General features: G+C 42.8%; 1 pseudogene across 1 annotated transcript in view; it reads right to left on the bottom strand.

The window, feature by feature from the left end:
• Positions 1 to 19,426, bottom strand: part of LOC311142632 (roundabout homolog 3-like) — a 280,782-nt pseudogene that overhangs the window by 55,930 nt on the left and 205,426 nt on the right. Inside the window, exons 3-7 of the transcript in view lie at positions 7,130 to 7,287; positions 4,790 to 4,914; positions 4,453 to 4,591; positions 4,001 to 4,128; positions 3,260 to 3,271 (exon numbers count right to left, since the gene is read on the bottom strand). The product of the transcript in view is annotated as a roundabout homolog 3-like (transcript). The remainder of the gene's footprint in view (positions 1 to 3,259; positions 3,272 to 4,000; positions 4,129 to 4,452; positions 4,592 to 4,789; positions 4,915 to 7,129; positions 7,288 to 19,426) is intronic.

The raw sequence follows: 19,426 nt of genomic DNA on the forward strand, positions 1-19,426 counted from the left end.
ATCCATTATTAAAAAATTTAAAGAATATGGCACCACAACAAACCTGCCAAGAGAGGGCCGCCCACCAAAACTCAGGCAAGTAGGGCATTAATCAGAGAGAAAACAAAGAGACCAAAGATAACCCTGAAGGAGCTGCAAAGCTCCACAGTGGAGATTGGAGTATCTGTCCATAGGACCACTTTAAGCCGTACACTCCACAGAGCTGGGCTTTACGGAAGAATGGCCAGAAAAAAAGCCATTGCTTAAAGAAAAAAAGAAGCAAACACGTTTGGTGTTCCCCAAAAGGCATGTGGGAGACTCCCCAAACATATGGAAGAAGGTACTCTGGTCAGATGAGACTAAAATTGAGCTTTTTGGCCATCAAGGAAAACGCTATGTCTGGCGCAAACCCAACTTCTCTCATCACCCCGAGAACACCATGTTTTTCATCGGCAGGGACTGGGAAACTGGTCAAAATTGAAGGAATGATGGATGGCGCTAAATACAGGGAAATTCTTGAGGGAAACCTGTTTCAGTCTTCCAGATATTTGAGACTGGGACGGAGGTTCACCTTCCAGCAGGACAATGACCCTAAGCATACTGCTAAAGCACCACTCGAGTGGTTTAAGGGGAAACATTTAAATGTCTTGGAATGGCCTAGTCAAAGCCCAGACCTCAATCCAATTGAGAATCTGTGGTATGACTTAAAGATTGCTGTACACCAGCGGAACCCATCCAACTTGAAGGAGCTGGAGCAGTTTTGCCTTGAAGAATGGGCAAAAATCCCAGTGGCTAGATGTGCCAAGCTTATAGAGACATACCCCAAGAGACTTGCAGCTGTAATTGCTGCAAAAGGTGGCTCTACAAAGTATTGACTTTCGGGGGGTGAATAGTTATGCACGCTCAAGTTCTGTTTTTTTGTCTTATTTCTTGTTTGTTTCACACCCAAATATATTTTTCATCTTCAAAGTGGTAGGCATGTTCTGTAAATCAAATGATACAAACCCCCAAAAATCCATTCTAATTCCACGTTGTAAGGCAACAAAATAGGAAAAATGCCAAGGGGGGTGAATACTTTTGCAAGCCACTGTATTTCATTTTCAATAACTTTGCAAACATTTCTAAAAACATGTTTTCACTTTTTCATTATGGTGTATTCTGCATAGATGGGTGGGGAAAAAAAATCAATTAAATCAATTTTGAATTCAGGCTGTAACACTGTGGAATAAGGGGTATGACAACTTTCTGAAGGCACTGTAATTTAGATATGTCTCTGCTTTAATTTCTGATATTTTGGTAGGCTATTTGTTAGTCAGCTTGTCTATAATTAGATACATGCAGCTCCTCTTCTTTCATTATATGTTGCCTTGGGAGACTAAATAAACCCTTGCTTACCAGACTAATGCCATAAATTATAGAATTAATAGTTTAATCTGGTTGACATCGGTAAAGTTCTCTGTCATCTCTGCTTTTTTCGCGGAGCAAAGACGTTTAGGGACCGGGTAGAAAATGCAATAACCTGTACAAAATCACATCAGTTTGACCGGTTGTAAGGAAATAGAAAGCTGTAAAAACAACTCAACATGTTTCTGATAAGATCTCAGTTCGGCTTGGATGCATATTTTATGTGATTGAAATATTGTATATTATGATGCTGATAAAGATAGCACTTCTACAGATGGTCCCTAACTGCGCATTAGCATTTTCTCAAGATGCTGAAAGAAATAAATCATATTTCTCCACTCTTGTTCCCAAGTAAAAATTTGCATTTGGTGTATCATTTTACTGCAAGAAATGCTTAATTCTGCAGGAGTTAATATTAAGACTGTGAGAGGTTATAGACCCACAGTCAGTGTCTAGATTTCAGTTTCCATTTAACCCATCTGAACAGTAGGCTACAGTTCCCTTGATGTGCCATAGGCCTATTTAAAGTCCCCGTCTTGTGACAGTCGGATTTGTATAGCGCCTCATAATCATCACACTGCTATCATCCTCTTTCCGAAACATTACTTTTCTGGCCCTCCCTTCTCTTTATTTTCAACTCTCCATTTCCCAGCTTTTCTCTTATTGAATTAAACTCCGGCATTGTCCTTTTTGCCTCAGTGGATCGATGTTAACTTTTTCTGCCCATTGCCAAAAGCGTTTGGCTATTGGTGCGCATAAAGTTAGGCCCTAAAGCTTAGGCTTACACACTAATGCCAGATAACCTAAAATAATAAAAGAAAAACCTTAATGTAGCCTATAGATATCAATTGCACAATAATTATAAATTTATAATAATATAATATAATAATAATAATAATAAGCCATTTAGCAGACGCTTTTATCCAAAGCGACATACAGTCATGTGTGCATACATTTTTACGTATGGGTGGTCCTGGGGATCGAACCCACTACCCTGGCGTTACAAGCGCCATGCTCTACCAATTGAGCTACAGAGCTACAGAGTATGTATTTTCTTAAGTATGTTTTCCCTTTATTCAACCCGACCGCCATCCATCCGCCTTTCATCCACACAATATTTTCATGAACCTAAACCCGCCCGCACTGCGGATATAACCGTGGGGATTGCAAGTTACAAGTCAACCATGGTGTATGTCGTTGTAGGTGTACAGAAAAGGCTAGCTCTGCATGCGTCAATATCACAGGCCAGTTTGATCCAATGATCCTTTTTTGCATTTCAATGTTTATGGTTAATGTGTCGGTGGTTGTTGCTGTATATATAGTGAAGACTATCTATAGTACAGACCATTTTGTAGATGAACTCGAAGCTGATTGGATTGCTGACGTTGAGCCACGTCCATATATGGTATTGTCAGAGTATGATTTGAAAGGGCTGTCAGGGGCGCTTAATGAATATTGACTTTTACCCCGTTCACCGAGACGCCAATCATACAGTATAAAAGCAAATGACAGGTTTCTACTATGCCCAATACAGATGTAGTATCTTAATTTGATCAGTATTTTGTTGCTGAGAATTTTCCTACACAGCAAACTTGTTGTGTATTTAAGTTTTTAAAAGGTTTCTAAAGTTTATAATTTCCAGTCTGAAAATTCAGACTTGATTTGCCCTGACAAAAAAATGTATCAACCCTACAAAAATTTCCATTAATAATCCACATAATAATTCACATTTCCTGTTGCTGCAGGATTATTTTCCTGCTGTAGCAAACTGGCTCAAATTAAGATCCTACATCTCTATGGCAACCGCATGGAATCAGATAATTCCTTGCCCTCCTCCCGACACACACACACACACGAGATGAAATGGTGTACTTACTGAATGGACCCACTGGAATGGAGAGATGGAGAAAAATGGAGCGGAGAGAAAAAAGAAAGAGATGAATGAAAATGAGATGTGTTGAGTTGAGACTTGATTTAATGAGCAGTGCAGTCCAATGAACCAAGATTTAGTGTATCATCATTAGATTATGTTTGATGTAGTATGGCTCAGGTTGGAGGGTTGTAGTATGTCTCCGGCTGGAGTCAATTTAGTCAAATCAGGAAGTGAAAAATAAATAAATGCCATTTTCAATTTTCAAGCAGAATTTCTATTCATCTTGAAATTAACCTCAACCCCTGCTATGGCTAGATATTATGGTTTGATGGCTATAGGTAAAAAATGACACATACACACACACTAGCATATGCCATTAATATTGCAGCTGCACTCTCCAAACTAAATAATTTTGCCAACATTCACACAGAATAATCCCCATGCGACTCCATGCCATAAACTCCTATTGGTGTGTGTGTGTGCGCCTGTGTCTTTACTTATGTGTGTGTATGCGCACACGCATGTGTGTATTTTCGTGTGTGTGTGTGTGTTTGTGTGTGTGTGGAGGGTTCCAAAAGTAAAATGTCAAAAAGTGCAGGAGACCCAAGTCATTATTTATGGAGTCAAATGCTGCTGAAACGGAACTAAACTTCCTTTAATAATGCCTGTCAACTTTACATAAGATACAGTATGTGTGTGTGTGTCACTCATGCCCATTTTAATGTATGTTGTGCCTGCTCTTACCATGGACCTGCAGGCTGCCCGATGCCTCTGCCTTGCCCACGCTGTTCTCAGATACACAGATGTAGGTGCCCTCGTCCTCAGCCCGGACCTGGGTCAGACGCAGGCTGTGGTCACTGCGTATATCTGACCTGCAACAACAACAGACCAGGGTGAATATGTAGAATGATAGCATGGTAATTCTCTCTCTCTCTCTCTCTCTCTCTCTCTCTCTCTCTCTCTCTCTCTCTCTCTCTCTCTCTCTCTCTCTCTCTCTCTCTCTCTCTCTCTCTCTCTCTCTCTCTCTCTCTCTCTCTCTCTCTCTCTCTCTCTCTCTCTCTCTCTCTCTCTCTCTCTCTCTCTCTCTCTCTCTCTCTCTCTCTCTCTCTCTTCTCTCTCTCTCTCTCTCTCTCTCTCTCTCTCTCTCTCTCTCTCTCTCCTCTCTCTCTCTCTCTCTCTCTCTCTCTCGTCCTCACCTGCCACGGGGGCAGCTCTCCTTCCTCTCTCCTCCAGCGGATGGTGGGGGCGGGGTCTCCGTGGGCCTCACACAGGAAGTCCACCGTGTCATCAGCCAACACCACCTGGTTCACAGGACGCTTAACGAACATGGCCGCTCTGACAGACGAGAGAGAGATATGGTCAGAGAGAAAACAACGTACAGTAAGTGAGAGAGAGAGAGAAATAAATAAAAGTAGGACAAGATTGGAGAGTGAAAGAAGTCGGGAAAAGATGATGAATTCACAGTAGAAATTAGAGAGGACCAGAGAAAACACAGAACCAGGGAAAGCAAGGTCATCTGAACGTAAACTCCACTTACCAAACACCACTAGTTCTGCTGGGTCGCTGTCTCGTTCCCCCACCATATTGGTGCCCACACACACAAACATGCCTGCGTCGCTTTTCCTCGTGTTCGAAATCATCAGCTTTCCTCCTCGAATCTAGAGAGAGAGAGAGAGAATAAACAAACAAGCATGTTAGTCAAGAAGTAAGCCACCAGTGTCCCCTTAAAAGCCACTACAGGGGGAAGGAAGCATGATGATGTGCTTGTCGTGTCCCCAAGCCCATTCACTCTATCATGTTGTTTATTAAGCAAACAACATCTTTAGGCATTTGGTCTGGTTATCTGTGTCTGTTTATCTATTTTTCTCTCTCACCCTCTCAATCTCTCTCTCTCCATACCCCTAGCATCGAATTGCCACTATCTCTTTCCGTTTCTGTCTCTCTCTCCAACCTCACCTCACTCCACTCTCTCTATTTCTCTCTCCCATCCCCCCCCTGACTATTCCTCTCATTCATGTGCTTGTACTTGACATTGAGAGAACCTCCACATTGACGAATGTGGAATACATATACCCAAAGCCTTCTATATAGATAAGTGACTGTAGTGTGAGTTATGTGTGTAGTGTATTATATAGTGTATCTGAGTGCTTTAGGTCTCAGGGAGAGCAGAAAGGTGGTCTGTTGTACTGGTGGGTCTGTTTTTGTCATTACACCTTCAAATAGATTAAATTAAATGAGCCATATAATCAATTCACTTCCATAATTGACGATAATCAAAAATCTATGCAATTCCATACACACGATTGTCCATTATAGCATTGACCAGTGTTCAGCTGCCAAACAAAGGGATACAACCATACAGTCTATGGATACAACCCTGAAATGATAGAAAGATGAAACTGAGGTGTATATATATACAGTGCATTCGGAAATTATTCAGACCCCTTGACTTTTTCCACATTTTGTTACATTACAGCCTTATTTTAAAATGGATTAAATCGTTTTTTCCCTCATCAATCTACACACAATACCCCATAAAGACAAAGCAAAAACAGGTACTTCGAAATAAATAACTGAAATATCACATTTACACAAGTATTCAGACCCTTTACTCAGTACTTTGTTGAAGCACCTTTGGCAGCGATTACAGGCTTGACTCTTCTTGGGTATGACGCTACAAGTATGGCACACCTGTATTTGGGGAGTTTCTCCCATTCTTCTCTGCAGATCCTCTCAAGCTCTGTCAGATTGGATGGGGAGCATCGCTGCACAGCTATTTTCAGGTCTCTCCAGAGATGATCGATCGGGTTCAAGTCCGGGCTCTGGCTGAGCCACTCAAGGACATTCAGAGACTTGTCCCAAAGCCACTCCTGCGTTGTCTTGGCTGTGTGCTTAGGGTCGTTGTTCTGTTGGAAGGTGAACCTTCGCCCCAGTCTGACATCCTGAGCGCTCTGGAGCAGGTTTTCATCAAGAATCTCTCTGTACATTGCTCCGTTCATCTTTTTCTCGATCCTGACTAGTCTCACTAATGCTGAAAAACATCCCCACAGCATGATGCTGCCACCAACTTGCTTCACTGTAGGGATGGTGCTAGGGTTCCTCCAGACATGATGCTTGGCATTCAGGCCAAAGAGTTCAATCTTGATTTCATCAGACCAGAGAATCTTGTTTCTCATGCTCTGAGGGTCCTTTAGGTGCCTTTTGGCAAACTCCAAGCGGGCTGTCATGTGCCTTTTACTGAGAAATGGCTTCTGTCTGGCCACTCTACCATAAATACCTGATTGGTGGAGTGCTGCAGAGATGGTTGTCCTTCTGGAAGGTTCTCCCATCTCCACAGAGGAACTCTGGAGCTCTGTCAGAGTGACCATCGGGTTGTTGGTCACTTCCCTGACCAAGGCCCTTCTCCCCCGATTGCTCAGTTTGACCTGGCGCCCAGCTCTAGGAAGAGTCTTGATGGTTCCAAACTTCTTCCATTTAAGAATGATGGAGGCCACTGTGTTCTTGGTGGTTCTCCAATCAAGTTGTAGAAACATCTCAAGGATGATCAATGGAAACAGGATGCACCTGAGCTAAATTTTGAGTCTCATAGCAAAGGGTCTGAATACTTATGTAAATAAGGTATTTCTGTGTTTTCTGTTTTATAAATTTGCTAAAATTTATAAAAACCTGTTTTCACTTTGTCATTATGGGGTATTGTGTGTAGCTTGATGAGAAAAAACATTAATTTAATCAATTTTAGAATAAGTCTGTAACGTAACAAAATGTGGAAAAAGTATTGCAGGCCTCCTTTGTCTTGTTTGGAAAGCCACAATAATGAAATGATGGAAGGATGCAACAGAGGTATATTTCTATAGACAGGTAGATAGTACTCACAGTGATCCTCTCGTCGTGGTCGTTGACCTTCATGTTATTCCTCTTCCAGGAGATGGTGGGCTCCGGGTGGCCCCGTGGGGGGATGCACTCCATGACTGCCGGCTCCCCTGCCGCCACCACAACGTCACTTGGCGTCTGCCTGAAGTCATCCCTCAGGACTGGAGGTAAGAGAGAGGGTGGAGAGAGGGGGGGGGGGGGGGGGGGGGGGGGTTATTATACAACAATGATTCCTTAATATCCTTTGCTTTGGCAATTTTACATACGTATTTCTTGCCAATAAAGCACTATTGCAGATGGAATTGAATAGAGAGAGGGAGATACAGAGCACTACACCTACTGCCCAATTCCAAATCAACCCATAACCCCCTAAGCACTTTGTGTTGATGTAATACGATTGGATAGGTAATAGCAAGATCATAATAGCTCCGCCTTTCCCTCTGTAAGGGCGAGACAAAGATGCCGTGGAAGTTCACATCAAAATTCTAAAGTAAGGGTAGTCTACCACATCTTTCACTGTGCAGGGTAGCTTATAATGTAGGCTAAGTTTAATTTGTAAGTAGGAACTGTATGCCATAAAGCTAAGGGATGAATGCAAAACAGATGAAATTCAGAAAGCAAGAGCGACTCTCAGTGTGTGATTTAATGTTATAACCCAAAGCCCTTCAATACTGGGATAATGAAATGACTGATTTTAATACTGGTGTGTGTTTACTTGCGCATGTGTGTGTGCGCGTGTGTCTCCCTATGGTCTTCATTGACTCAGTGTGTTTGTTCGTGTGTGTGTGTGTTCGTGTGTGTGTGTTCGTGTGTGTGGCATCGCGGCTCATCAATAATGGACAGGCTCCTTTCTGCCACAAAGTGGATTCATTCTTCAATCAGACCCACACACTCCCAAGACACACACACACACACACACACACACACACATCCATACGCAGACAAAAATATATACACATGCTGTACATGAGACAGAAATACAAACACTTGAAAATACTAAAGAGACACACAGACAAACACATACTTGCGCACAGAACATAAGACAAAAGCCTACAGATATACGAACACTCACAAACACACATACACTCTCACACACACATCCCCCCTCCACCCCCTTTATCAGATTCTTATGCACCTCTTCGCAACTTCCATTACTGTAGTCTGCCCCTCTCGCACTTATCTCTCCAAATTGACCTGCACTCAATCGTTATTTTACTCTCTCTGTCACTCTGCAATTGGTGCCTGGCTGTGGCCTTAAGCTAGCACCAGCCTGGCTTTCTGTGAAGATAAAGTTTATGAGCAGAAGGGCCTTGTGATATTGCTTTGCACTCGGTCCAATCTACTGCAGTGCTTAATTTGAGATGGATCCTGCCGGAACAGGATCCGGCACCTCTCCGTTTTGGACTGTTTTGTTCCGGACCCTATTTGGCCGGATCCTGTACCTCTCGTGGCATGAAAAATAATTAACTTTTTTCAATGTAAAAATTATAATAAAAGCGATCAGAGTTCATTCGAGTTGCCTCTTCGTTATTCTCCTGCCCCCACAAAAACACTTTATGTGAAAAAGTAGATTTTCAGCAAGAGCCTAATATTCTAATGCCCGGTTTATGGTTTGCGCAACATTGTCTTGTTTGAGACCAAAGCGTGGCCGTGGCTGTGTGAGAAGCGCGCCAGTATCTCTCACATAACTAGAATGAGATTACATTTGTATAATCTCTCTCCCTCTCTGCTCTGATAGACATGAGCCTGCAACTCTCATCTCTCCGACGTTGCACTTCATCATTTATTTCCTTATAGAAGCATAGCCGCGCGAAGGGTTCTGAACGAACTGCAGCACCCCAGTTAAATTGAATTACATTTGCAAAAATTATAGAATCCCTGCTGTCTGTTAATGAAATCATTCAGAATAGACTACTACATCATGAGAAGGCCTATAATTTAGCCACAGAGGATCAATAGCTTCTTTTTTTAAATAGCCTAGTTGTGGATTGTAGCCCAATAACAAGGAATAGCCTACAGTATGGGAACACGCAGCAAATCTGTCAGTGAAAAAACATAATGCAGACAAAACAGGCCTTTCGCAATATTTCAAATACAATCGAGGGAAAACACAGGTTGGAAAGCAAATGGCTCCTGCTGAAAAGTGAAGACTCTAATGCTGTAGGCTACCAAAATATTTGATCAACTTCCAAATATTGGGGGTACCTAAACAATGAGATGGATCACTGTCCAACTCTGGGCTCCTATCCTTCTCAAATATCGCCCACAAACCCCCCTTTTTTAAATGTACCCTCCCAAAATTCCTTTTCACATCAGCTTCTATCCCACAGTTAGCCAATGGGAAACTTGTGAAAATGGGGGATGTCTTCAGCTTCTAAAGTTACTCAACTTTCTACACAAAATCAGCCACTCATCTTTGAAGTTTAGAGTGAATTTGAGATTCGGACATCAATGATGGTGGATGATTTATTGATGTGTGAGAGAGTTATGGGGGTGAATGTGTTGCATATATTATGATGACCTGATTAGTAATATCAATAAGTAATATCAATGTATGGACGTTCTCACTACATCCTCACTAAACATGCTCTCATGAGTATGGAAAGTGCGAAACTGTCAAATCTGCCAGTCAAATTATAAGAGGAAAGATTTCCCTCCAAAAAATGGAAGGCAAGTTGGAAGGCCTTACCCTATATTAATCACAACAGCACTGAAGCACTATATTGTCTATTATTCAGATGAAAAGCTTTGTCACACTCCAAAAAGCACCACTATCCCTTAACTGGTCATTAGGGGCTGAATTACAGTGCTAATGTCCTCACAATATCACCCCAGCAGGGTGGTTCTGAGCTTAGTCTATCTGATGAATGACAACTGGCTCCTATAATGAAGGTTGAGAAAAGCCAACAAAGCCTGAGGACATTACCATAACCATCCTTTATGGAACTTATGAGGACACTACCGATCTCTGTCAATGGCTAACATCCATTATGAGGACACTTTATCTCTACTGATGGGTTACATCCCTTATGAGGACTCACTCTCCCTATCTCTGTCAATGGGGCCCTCTCATCCCGCTTATGTTTGTGATAATTTCTCCAAATGTCAAGATAGCGTGGCGTCCCGTGTGTGTGTGTGTATGTGTGTCTCCATACATCAGCCTGTTTTGTTTATAAGCAAGGTCATGCCAGATCGAAGTGTCTGATTGAGAGAGAATGGGGGATGTTTTTTATTTCCTTCAACATGGAGATACTGTATATGCTGGAAGAGATGTTTTCTGGGGTGAATGAACAGTAAACAAACTGTTGAGACTGATGTTAAAACGCTCCGCATCTCAGTTTCCTTGAGGATGGTAGATTGTAGTGCCTTAGTTATGAGTATATCATTGCTATTTCTAAGCCCTTGCCTAGTGCATGTGTGTGCTTACTTGCCCATAGGGTATATGTTAGATCCCATACTACCACCCCTTTCCCTAGACTCCAATCATTGGAGTGGACCACACAGCCTTTGGGACCCTCACTCTCCCATCGGCACATCAACTGTGGGCCTGACACACACACACACACACACACACACACACACACACACACACACACACACACACACACATACACACACACAGCCCCTGAGCTTATATCAACCTCATTCAAACCTTACCCCAACCTTCATTAACCAAGACCAAAACAGTGCACCACCAAAATCACTCAGGAACCTGTCCAGTCACAGCATATGGTTTCAGGGAACCTATTTAGCTTGCTACATCCCGGGTCCGGATTGGAGTGCCACAAGGTTAAGGAAAGCTTGCGTTGACCTGTCACACCCGATGCAAGGGGCCCTTGATCCTAGGTCCCTGGATCCCTCTCCTCACTTGCCTCTGCTTCACTGGATGCATCACAAATGGCACCCTATTGCCTATTTAGTGCACTACTTTTGACCAAGGCCCATAGAGCTCTGGACAAAGGTAGTGCACTATATAAGGAATAGGATGCCATTTGGGATCCCGCCACTGACTGGCCAGCATCTTTGAGAAAAGGGGCTCCACATAAACTTGATTAGGCACTGGCAATTACCCATAAAGCCCCTGGGGGACCAGATTAAGCAGGTGACCCTTGACCCGCCAGTGCTGATGCCCCTCGGGGGAAGCTCCTCAAAAAAGCCAGGCATAATCCCTACCGCCAGGCCTGCATGGTCCACTTCAATTAAGAGGGGGAGACACACCCACAGGGACGCATAGAGATGGACACACACACATGCAGAGAGACATGCACACACACATACACACATAAACACACACAGATACACATGAACACACACACACCTCATGAGAGATGTAGACCCTAATGAAGGCAACCCTATTCCATCTATCACCTAACAAAAATCAATTTCTCATCTCAGAAGCCTTTTTTGTTTCTAAGTGAGCTCTTTTACAGAGTCAACAATCACGCAGCACGTCTGTTTGAGTTAGCTGTCAACGCGCGTCTCTCATCCAATGTAGCTGTTTGTCTAGACCAATGACAAATACACTAGTCACACAAAATGACAAATAGCAAGTCTAAGCTTACCACTCTGTCATCTACATGCAAACATATCCAATACATTGAATCTAACAAATAAAATAAGCCACGCATATAAACAAAATCAACAATATCAACTATGTGTATTTTACGGAATCAATCTCTTCACCAGTGACCGGCGAATGACTCTTTGCAATGTCACGCTTCTAATATGTCCCCACTACAACGACGCTATTCAATGTCAGGACCTCACTAATATATAAGTGCATCGTTTGTGCTCCTGATTTGACGTAAACGCTCGAGGCAGGCAAGCGGCTCACTTTTAATTAAAAGTCCACTTTATTGTCATCATCAAACGTTCATCACATTCATCAAAACATTCATCAGATGTTCAGGAAGAGGCTAGTGTGTGTTCTTTCCACCTGACAAGCGTCAGTAATTTCCAGCAGCTCTATTCAGAAATAAATATTCAGAAAGATGACGGAGCGAGAGAGAGAGAGACAGAGAATGACGGATCGTCTCAGGCTGGTGAAAAGAGAGAGGGAGAGAGAGAGAAACGAGAGGGGGAGAGAGAGAGAAAAGGAGAGAGATGAAGAGAGAGAGGGAAGAGAAGTGAGAGGGAAAGACAGGGAGAGAGAGACAGGGGGAGGGAAGAAAGAAAAAGAGAGGTAGATCTCCATTTCAGGCTCTGTTGTGTGGGGGTTTGCGGCAATCATCTGTCACTTGCATCTCAAGCTGATATGAGGCAATCTGTCACACACACACGTGCGTGCACACGTACAGGACACGGTCATCTAGGCCTCCACACACACTAATCGCTACGTTTTATCATCCTCAAGCATTGATCTGATTTAGAACCAACAAAACATAACACACTTTTACAAGCCCCCCAGACCTGTGATATAATTCCAAACGGCCATTGAAGTTATAATACGTTATACGACTGTGGATTTACCTAAGGTGACAGGTTTGTGAGGGTCTTAGGGGCCAAGCCAAATTTCTTCAGCTTCCTGAGGTTGAAGAGGCGCTGTTGCGCCTTCTTCACCACACTGTCTGTGTGGATGGACCATTTCAGGTTATCAGTGAGGTGCACGCCGAGGAACTTGAAGCTTATCACCCTCTCCACTGCGTCAATGTGGATGGGGGCGTGCTCTCTCTGCTCTCTACGGAAGTCCACGATCAGCTCCTTCATTTTGTTGACGTTGATGGTTATTTTCCTGGCACCACCGCCAGGGCCCTCACCTCCTCCCTGTAGGCTGTCTCATCGTTGTTGGTAATCAGGCCTACCACTGTTGTGTAGATGTGTGTGGCCACGCATTCATGGGTGAACAGGGAGTAGAGGAGGGGGCTGAGCACGCACCATTGTGGGGCCCCTGTGTTGAGGATCAGCTTGGCAGATGTGTTGTTGCCTACCTTCACCACCTGGGGTCGGCCCATCAGGAAGACCCAGTTGCACAGGGTGGGGTTTAGACCCAGGGCCCCAAGCTTAGTGATGAGCTTGGAGGGCACTATGGTGTTGAAGGCTGAGCTGTAGTCGATGAACAACATTCTTACATAGGTATTCCTCTTGTCCAGATGGGATAGGGCAGGGTGCAGTGCGATGGCGATTGTGTCATCTGTGGATCTGTTGGGATAGTATGCAAATTGTGGTGGGTCCAGGGTGTCAGGTAAAGTGGAGGTGATATGATCCTTAACTAGCACTTCATAATGACAGAAGTGAGTACTAAGGGGCGATAGTCATTTAGTTCAGTTACCTTCGCTTTCTTGGGTACAGGAACAATTGTGGACATCTTAAGGCAAGTGGGGACAACAGACTGGGATAAGGAGATATTTCATATGTCCGTAAACACTCCAGCCAGCTGGTCTGGACATGCTCTGAGGATGCAGCTTGACGTGCCTTCTGTGCCGGCAGTCTTGCGAGGGTTAACATGCTTAAAATGTCTTACTCACTTCGGCCATGGAGAATGAAAGCTTACAGTCCTCATGTGTAGCGGTGGCCCGCGTCGGAGGCTCAGTGTTTTCCTCGAAGCGGGCGAAGAAGGTGTTTAGCTTGTCCAGGAGCGAGGCATCGGTGTCCGCGAGTTGGCTGGCTTTCCCTTTATAATCCATGATTGTCTGGAGGCCCTGCCACATACGTCTCGTGGCTGAGCCATTGAATTACGACACTGCTTTGTCCCTGTGCTGTTGTTTTGCCTCTTTGATTGCCTTACGGAGGGCATAGCTGGTCTGTTTGTACACTTCCATGTTTCCAGTCACCTTGCATTGGTTAAATATGGTGGTTCGCGCTTTCAGTTTTGCGCAAATGCTGACATCTATCCATGGTTTTTGGTTTGGATATTTTAATTGTCACAGTGGGAACAACATCCTCTATGCACTTGCTGATGAACTCCATCACTGAGTCAATGTATATCTCAATACTATTCTCAGAGGCAACCCGGAACATTTTCCAGTCTGTGGGATCAGAACAATTTTGAAGCATAGATTCCGATTGGTCAGACCAACGTTGAACAGTCCTTACCACGGGTACTTCCTGTTTAAGTTTCTGCCTATAGGACGGGAGGAGCAAAATCGAGGCGTGATTTAATTTGCCTAAACAAGGGCAAGGGAGGGCCTTATTGCTGCATCGGAAGGGGGAGTAGCAATGGTCCAGAGTTCTTGATGCACGAGTAGCACAGGAGATGTGTTGATAGAACTTCTGTAGTGTTTTTCTCAGATTTCCTTTATTAAGATCCCCAGCTACAATAAATGTGTCCTCAGGATATGCGGTTGCCAGTTTATTTAAGTCCAATGTATTTCCTTGATAGCCATCATGACGATGACCCGAATAAAATTATCTTGGGAGGTAATGCGGTCATTATGAGGTATGCCAGACCACAATCACACCATGAGTAGTTAATCATGAAACATACACCTCCGTCGTTCTTTTTCCTGGAGAGTTATTTCTTCCTGTCCGTGCGATGCAAGGAGAATCCCGCTGGCTGAATGGACAGGGATAGTATATTTGTAGAGAGCCATGATTCCATAAAACAGAGTATGTTACAGTCAGTCCCTGATGTCTCTCTGGAAGGAGATCGCCCTGTGCTCGTCCACTTTATTGTCCAGGGACTGAACGTTAGTAAGTAAAATACTCGGAAGCGGTGGATGGTATGCACGCCTCCTGAGTCTGACAAGTAGCCCAGACCTTATTCCTCTTCTCCGGCGACGGCATCATGGAGCAGCCGCCAGGATGAATGGAATTGCCTCAGGGAGTTCAAACAAAGGATCCAGTTCAGGAAAGTCGAAATGCTGGTGAGTGACCACCGATCTAATATCTAAAGGTTATTTTCAGCTGTAGGTAATAATGCAACTAATGTTCTGAGCAAATAATGTAAGAATTAACAAAATAAATACTGCAAAGTTGGCTAGGAGATAGGAATAGGCCGACCATGTCTGTCGGTGCCATTTTGTCAACCTCTTAAGACCCTCACAAACTTCTACAGATGCACCATTGAGCGCATCCTGTCGGGCTGTATCACCGCCTGATACGACAATTGCACCGTCCGCAAACACAGGGCTCTCCAGAGGGTGGTAGGGTCAGCCCGACGCATCACCTGGGGCACACTGCTTGCCCTCCAGGACAGCTAAAGCACCCGGTGTCACAGGAAGTCCTAGAAGATCATCAAGGACCTCAGCCACCCGAGCCATGGCCTGTTCACCCTGCTACCACCTAGAAGGCGGAGACAGTACAGGTGTATCAAAGCTGGGACCGAGAGACAGAAAAACAGCTTCTATCTCCAGGCCATCAGACTGTTAAATAGTCACCACTAGCTGGCCTCCGCCCAGAACCCTACCCTGAACTTAGTCACTGTTACTAGCCGGCTACCATCCGGTACTCTACCCTGCACCTTAAAGACTGCTGCCCCATGTACAGTGCCTTCAGAAAGTATTCACACCCCTTGACGTTTTCCACATTTTGTTGTGTAATTGTTTGCCAATGAACTACAATTTTTTTTTTTTTATCTAACATTATTTTAAAATCATGGAAAATAAACACAAATATATCTTGATTAGATAAGTATTCAACACCCTGAGTCAATACATGTTACAATCACCTTTGGCAGCGATTACAGCTGTAATGTTTTTGGGGTTAAGTCTCTAAGAGCTTTGCACACCTGGATTGTAAATACAATTCAAATTATTCAAGCTCTGTCAAGTTGTTTGTTGATCATTACTAGATAGCCATTTTCAAGTCTTGCCATAGACGTTCATGCCAAAACTGTAACTAGGACACTCAGGAACATTCAATGTCATCTTGGTAAGTAACTCCAGTGTAGATTTGGCCTTGTGTTTTAGGTAATTGTCCTGCTCACAGGTGAATTTGTCTCCCAGTATCTGTTGGAAAGCAGACTGAACCAAGTTTTCCTCTAGGATTGTGCCTTTGCTTAGCTCTATTCCGTTTCTTTTCATTCAAAACTACTCTCTAGTCCTTGCCGATGACAAGCATACCCATAACATGATGCAGCCACCACCATGCTTGAAAATATGAAGAGTGGTACTCAGTGATATGTTGTGTTGGATTTGCCCCAAACATAAAGCTTTGTATTCAGCACAAAAAGTTAATTTCTTTGCCACATTTTTTGCAGTATTACTTTAGTGCCTTATTGCAAACAGGATGCATATTGTATTATGTACAGCATTAATTAATAATTGCACCATGCTCAAAGGGATATTCAATGTTGTTTTTGTTGTTGTTGTTTTTTTCATCTACCAATAGGTGCCCTTCTTTGCGAACCATTGGAAAACCTCCCTGGTCTTTGTGGTTGAATCTGTGCTTGAGTTTCGCTGTTCGACTAAGGGACCTTACAGATAATTGTATGTGTGGGGTACAGAGATGGAGTAGTCATTAAAAAAATCATGTTAAACATTATTATTGGATAGAGGGTTCTATTACCGGGACCTCCCATACTTTGGAGGGATAAAAGTGTCTACTAAATTGTATACACTGTATTATAATACTCTAAAACATTTATAGGATGGCCCAACCTCTTTCCCTCTTGGGTGCATAGCCAATATTGGACCTGAATGCTGTGCTGCAGGATGACACACACTCTAAAGTGCAGTCATGCACCGCAAAATATGTTGGTAGGGCCTTTTAAAATGTGTTTTTTTGTTGTTGCCTAATTCACATTTTTTTCCCCAACCTCCGTTTTCTCAGTTTTGTTTATCCAGGTTTCGGATTTCCCCAAAGAAATTCTGGTTTTCCCAATTTTTTTCACACTTTGTTAATAGAAAAACAACCGTTTTATTTTCTGTGTTCACAATAATGCTTAAACCACATCTGGGGACAAATTTTGAGATATTGGAAAAATGTAAGAAACTTTAATTTTGGCCTTTAATTCAGTGTACATGCCCTTTATCAATCATGTTTTACTACAAAACATAGAAACACTCAATTTTTACATATGTTGATGTTGGGGTGGTGCTGGAGATTATGAATATGAAGTTGAACATTTGTTACAATGGTGTTTGGTTTGCGGTGATTCTGTAGTGCAGTAAGTGCACATATAATGAGTTCGCAAATCAAATGTCCACTTGTGGTGCCACTGAACAGTGAAAAACGTGTAAATTAACCTTTATTTATTGTAATTAAAATGTGTTTGTAGTAGTTAAGTGTTGAGTTAGATTACATAGCTACCTCAATCGTTATTTCAAATAATTTCAGTGACTTCACAGCAATCGCTAGCTAGCTAGTTAATGAAATTTAGCTAGCTAGCGGGCTCAGCAAAAAAAAAATCCCCTAGATAATGTCACGTCTCATAGTCATGTCATGAGATTTGTAAATGAAAGAGGAATATAATAATACGAATCGAATGGAGTTTCCCATCTCCCCTTTTAGAGTATGCCCATTTCCTAACAGACCTGCTAACTTTCATTGATGTTACTTTAAGGTTGGAACCAACATGCAGTACCTCCAGCAGGCAGAGATGCAAGAACCATTTGTCTGCCAGCTCAGGAGTAAGCTACACTGTTCACAGCCCTGTGTAATGTTCAATGTAATTGCATTACTGGACTTTTTTTAACTTAATGTATGTGTATTGTTTAAAAAAAACTAAACAATAAAAGGAAATGTATGGTTTAAACATGTCTTTAATTTTTATTTGTTTAAGCTAGTATGAAAAAATTTATGCACTCACTAAAACTGTAAGTCGCTCTGGATAAGAGTGTCTGCTAAATGATTAAAATGTAAAATGTAAATGTAAGCTGTTAGTGATACTTCTCAAAGTGTTAATACATTTGTATTGACATCATTAAGCCTTTATGTATGTGTAATGAATGACCAAAGGTGTCTGCCTTTATAATAAGTACAGCGTCATATGATAAAGGCATTTATGTATGTGTTATAAATGAAAAAAGCGGTCTGACTTTAAAGTAAGTACAGTGTCATGTGATATAGAGTCTTTATGGATGTTTGAATGACCGAAAGTGTTTCACTTCAAACAAAGTATTACAAGACACTACATAAAGTGTAAATAAATAGGTTATTAACATTCTGATGATTTATGAAGGTTCTCTCATGAGCCACAGGTTGCTGTAGGGTGTGAGAGGTATTTAAATAGTTGATGGACCTGCAAAGCTTGTGTGTGTGCGTGTGTGTGTGTGTGTGTGTGTGTGTGTGTGTGTGTGTGTGTGTGTGTGTGTCATAGCCAAGATGATTTGGAGTAGTCCAACCTGAGACTACCGCACCAGGTATTCCTCTTCTGTTCCCATGCTGGAGACCAGGGCTTGATTACAACCTGTTACAATGGTGTCAACAGTTTGTGGCTGATCTTTCAGCGGGGGAGTGGGTGAATGTGTCAAAGACCTGACTGGGCCCAGCACTGCATGGTATGGTTAGTTATATTGTTGTTTCAAATACCTAATTGGGCCCAGCCAGGGGTGCTTCTAGGATTTGAAGACATTGGGTGCTTAGTTCAAAGCCAGTAGGGGGTCTGGGGGCATTGTCCCCCGTCAAAGAAAAAAAGGAATTTCAACAACTAAATGCATGAATTTCGTGCACTTTGAGATTAACATTGAGACACTGCCAGTACTCAATTACAGTTTTTACTGTGGGTCTCTTACTCTGGAACACATACAGCTACAGTGTATTGCCAAAAAACACTCAACAACTTCAAACATACAGTAGACTCTGACCTGTCCAATGAGCCAAACTGATTAAAGCATCCCACAGTACCCAAACACCCACTCACTCACTCACTCACTCACTCACTCACTCACTCACTCACTCACTCACTCACTCACTCACTCACTCACTCACTCACTCACTCACTCACTCACTCACTCACTCACTCACTCACTGTGCAGTAATAAGAATCCATAGAGCAGCTTTAAGTGATACATTCTACTATCTGCTCACCCCTCCTCAGCCTCTCTCCATCACTTTCTCTGCCTTCTTCTGTTGTCTCTTAGTATTCTATACTGCTGTCGCTTGTCTAGCCCCCTCTCTCGTCCTGCCCTAGTTGTAAAGTGTAAACAATTGTTTTAATAGTAATTTCACTGTCTTTTTCACCACATCTGCAAATTATTTGTAAAATGTTTTACTTTTCACTGTCTATATTTCAGCTCCTATAATTTGTGCAAATAAATAAAGCTAATTAGAATCTATAGCGCAGCTTGAAATGATACAGTTACTGTGTGCTCAACCCACCACTGTTGTCTCTCCATCTGCACTCTTCTGTCACCTTCTCTGTGTCTTGTCTTTTGCTGTCTGTGTCTTGTATGTTGCTGTCTCAGGTTCTTGTTTGTTTCT

Source organism: Coregonus lavaretus (genome assembly GCF_964263955.1).
Source record: "Coregonus lavaretus genome assembly, chromosome: 15".
Taxonomy (NCBI): domain Eukaryota; kingdom Metazoa; phylum Chordata; class Actinopteri; order Salmoniformes; family Salmonidae; genus Coregonus; species Coregonus lavaretus.